Raw genomic sequence first — 4,434 nt, 5'->3', positions numbered from 1 at the left:
CTGGTTAAGAAATCAGACTCTGGTGACATATTTCATACAAACAGACACAGAGGGTTGGAGATTATGTGAGAAATTCCAGGGACATTTTAAGAGCACAAAATGTATCCCACCTTTCTGTAATCATTAAGATGCTTCTTAAGATTAAATAAAATATTCAATGATTGATGTTCTTTTCTCACTCTTATTTTTTATATGCTTAACTTCAATTGTGGTGCAGCCAAAATCCAACACATGACATACACAGGAATGTATTCAACCCCATCTTACCTGCTCAAGGTCCATTTTACTGTTTCCAAATATGCTATTGAATCAAAATCTAGTTTTATTCAATGGAGATGAATTTATTTATTCTTTCTAAATCAATACACAAATTGATAAAACAAATAAAAGGCATGCCCTCTTCAGGTGAGTAAACAGACGTTTCCAGCCCACCGGTTCTGCAGGCTGTTTACACAGGGAAGAGACGAGGATCTAACTAAGCTGCTTGTCCTGAAGTCTAAACAGGTGAAATCCTTTAAGACGGCCCGATCACCAGGTGACAGTCGCCTGTCTGTCAGTGCTCTGACTCCGCTTAGCGATGGATTGGAAGTAAACAAACAGGAGTGAAAGGGGTGTGAGAGATGAGTCATCAGTTCTGGGCTGCCTGTGCTGTCTGCATGCCTCAGTCTGCTCAACATCCGCTCCCCTGAAGGCCCTCGTCACCACAGGCATACTTCAGCAATTACCTCCTCGCCCACACACTGTCAGTCACATGGGCTGTAATAACAGGCTGTCGCACTGTCCTACTCCAAACCCGCTCACCAGAACTCTGCAGCCACACATACACACACCCACGCCACACAGCGTACAAATCTTGATTGCCAAGGCGACACATGCTGCTATAAAAATGGTATTATTTCAAAAGGATTTCAGAAGTTTGAACATTATATTTTTTCTTCATATTCATAATATAAACAGTATGTTAATAAACATTAACAAGAATTCTGTAATCCTAAACATAAACTGATGGATGAAATTTCTAATTCTAAGTATAAATATTCAAAAAGTGATAAATCCATCATGCAGTATGATGCCAGATGGAAACTCCAGTTATGCCAAAAACAGAACAGTTTCCCTTGTGTTGTTTACACAACTGTCAACCCGCGGGGTTGACTGTTTATTGTCAACTGTTTATTGCCAATAAACAGTTCATTATTTCATTACTTTGGCTGAATCATGATAAACTGCCACCTTATGCCTTATGTAACCGGCACAAAATAATCATATTTTATTTTGGCGGGTCAAAGTGACGGCCCACTTTAAGTTCCGGGTCATAGGTTAACTCGGATCTCCATTGCTGTGTGCTGCTGTCGCTGTGGCTAACTGCTCGTCTTGGCGTCTTCTAAACGTTTGGAAGAATACGGCTGGATCGAGGCTTAACAACACAGCCTAAGGATTTAATTGGGTGTTTTCTATCTATCGCTCGACGGTGAGTTGTTTGTTTTAAGTACTTTGGGTTTTCTTTTTAATAGAAATGCGGTGGCGACACACCCACTCAATTTATGTGTTAATGGTTGAAAATTGGTGTTATTGACTAAAAGGTCATTCGTTTTTTGTTAATTTTGTGGCCGAATAGATTATATATTGTCAAAATATTAAATAGGCCTTTTGATTTTTGTAAATTTGTCCTTTTAGGATAGTTTTAGTTACTTCTCATTTATTTTGTTGACGGCCTATAGAAATCTGGGTTTGGTTAATTTTTTTGAGCTGCGCAACGAAACAAAAGAAAACTAGGAAAACAATTGTTTGAAATAATACAGAAGTCGATTAAGTTTAATTGACACTGCTGCCAATTAAACTTGGGTATAACTTGAAAGTGCACTTTAATTTGAATCCAACTTTAATTTGATCTGTACCCTTGATTTGTAACTTTAATTTGGATCTAACTTTCATTTGATCTGTACCCTTGATTTGTAACTTTAATTTGGATCTAACTTTAATTTGAATCTGTAAACTTGATCGCGATCTTTAATTTGAAATTCATTTCAAAGATTCCTGAGAAATACTCTATGCAATATAGCTATTTTTTTGTGATTATTGAATGTTTAGTTATTTTGAATAATAGTTTAACCCTGTTTGAATGTGAAAGCTAATTTGTTTTATTTATATTTATGACCTTGTTTAGGTCAGGGTTTTTTTCCACCCCCTGTGTCAACCCAGGATGGCGAGCTAAGGATCACCGCAGCTTTGCGGTAGGAGTTAAATGAACCAAGCTACTTTCTCATTCTGGATCTATTTGCACTGGATCATGGACAAAAAAACAGTCAGATAATTGATTGATGGACCATTAATCACCCTGGACTCACAAATGGACTCAAAATAGAAAAAAAACTCTTGGGTGTCATCAGGGTTTATTGTTTTTGTTGTTGTTTTGTTTTTTTCCTGGTTGTGTCTTTTGGTTATATTCATAGCAAATCACTGTTATTATAAATATCATTATTATTATTGCATATCTTCCTAAATATATGGAAAAAAAACACAAGCTTGAATACAATAACTTCAATTTACTTTCTGTCTGATTGTGTTTTATTCACACGGGCTCCATAGTCGAACCTATCTGAGTGCCTATTATTATATTTGGCTGTAGTCAGGCGCCTAGCCTTAATTAGCGTTACACTTAGAAATCAAAACTAGCTTAACTGCTACATTGCTTTCATAGGCTTAGCTTTTTTTTCTGTTGAAGGTAGCCAATGTTTAAATTATATTTAGCTCTCTAACTTTAATAAGAAGAGTTTGAAACGGGAGTGAGCTGAGCGTTAGTACGGAGCCAAGAGCAGAGGAACTATTGCAGCTGACAGTAAAAAAAAGAAATAAAGTATGCCTTTATTTCTTACCACCTTCAACGTAGAGTATTTGAAACCACAAAATAAAATCTGAATATTTTTCTAGAAAACTCTGATGTTGACCTTTAAGTTTATGATACTTCCCAAACATTCAATTCCTACATATTTATAGGTTTTAACATCCCCCCCCCTAAAAAAAAACGAACGTTTAAAGCAACTTAAGTTATCATTTAAATAACACATGACTTGTATTGAGAACCACAGCAATAAATCAATATTTATGAGGAATTTTATTAAGTGGAATTACTTATTAAAACTTGTTTTTATTTAGAGGCTTAAGTTTTTGTAAAGGTATAGCAGAGATTAGATCTTTGACTCTGAACCAAACTCATCTAAGCAACATTTGAATCTTAGTTTGATTTCTATGGGTCTCAACAGGTTGTTTACTGAGAAAAACACTTTTGTCATTCATTGCTACTTGTCATTTTTGGTGGTGCAGCTTGACCACACAAAAAAAAAAATTAAACCACATTTTATGTTACATTTTACTGTAACTTTGCCGAACCCCTCTCCCCAAAATTGCTCTTAAAATATTTCCCAGTTTTTGGTCCCCCCCCAAAAAATGAGATGGGATTTACGCGCTTGGTTTACAGGTGTCTAAATACTTGGGGCAGCTGTGCCTCCTTATGCCTCTGGCCACTGAGACATCTACCCACCGGCCAGAGTAGACATCTTGCAATTGCACAGTTGTTAGTTTGATTCCAGATTCCTCCTGTTGCAACCCGAAGAGTCCCTGGGCAAGGCACTTAACCCTGAGTTAAGAATAGGTGTCTGAATGTGAGTGTGACTGGATAAATGTATTTCTAGTGTAAATATTTGACCATGAAGTTTTGATTTGAATTCAACTCATTTACCATCTATCAAAACATTTAGCCAGAATGTAAAAGTGGTATGAGTGTCATACATCACTGCTGCTTCAACAGGACTAAAGAGGAAAGTTACCCAGCTGCTGGCATTCCAATACACTAAACTAATTCACTATTGGCAGCATTACTACGCAAATAGGAGTTGAAACATTTTATAGTTCTGGAGCAGATGAATACTAAGCAGGAAAAACAAATATGAAAAGTATTTCATATTTGCTATCACCCTGTTCATGACCTTGTGAAGATGCTGACTTAAGCATCTTAACATGAAACACATCCTGTAAAGGCATAGGCTAAAAGGAGGCTCAAGAAGAAGTCATTACTCCTGAGCAACACAAAAAGTTACAGTTTGGAAATGTAGTCAGACCTTAATGTCTGAGATGTTCTGTGGTCTGATGAAGCTAAAATTGAGGGGTTTGAATGTGAAGACTGATGTTACATTTGTAGATGAACAGAGGAATCTTACAAGCCTGATAACTCTATCCTAACATGTTGTACTGTTCTGTTGCAGCAGGGATGAGCGCACTTCATAAAATAAAACCATGAGGAAAGAACATTATGTGGAAAATATAGAAGCAACATCTCAGGACATGCGCCATGGAGAAGTCTTCCAAACGGACAGCAACCTTGAAGATACCACACACTTCGATACAAACTGACAGCAAAATGAATGTTTCAGAGTTGCC

At 36.8% G+C, this 4,434-nt stretch overlaps 1 long non-coding RNA gene across 1 annotated transcript; it reads left to right on the top strand.

The window, feature by feature from the left end:
• Positions 1-1,291: 1,291 nt before the first annotated feature.
• On the top strand, positions 1,292-2,546 carry LOC106940319 (uncharacterized). The gene is made up of 2 exons (XR_001423057.1): positions 1,292-1,468; positions 2,165-2,546. It is a non-coding gene; the product is annotated as an uncharacterized LOC106940319 (long non-coding RNA).
• The last annotated feature ends 1,888 nt before the right edge of the window (positions 2,547-4,434 follow it).

Source organism: Poecilia latipinna, unplaced genomic scaffold, assembly GCF_001443285.1.
Source record: "Poecilia latipinna isolate Pla-1442-1.1 unplaced genomic scaffold, P_latipinna-1.0 Scaffold3177, whole genome shotgun sequence".
NCBI classification, from domain to species: domain Eukaryota; kingdom Metazoa; phylum Chordata; class Actinopteri; order Cyprinodontiformes; family Poeciliidae; genus Poecilia; species Poecilia latipinna.
Note: the sequence above shows the minus strand (reverse complement) of the source record. Positions and strands in the feature narration are given on the sequence as shown.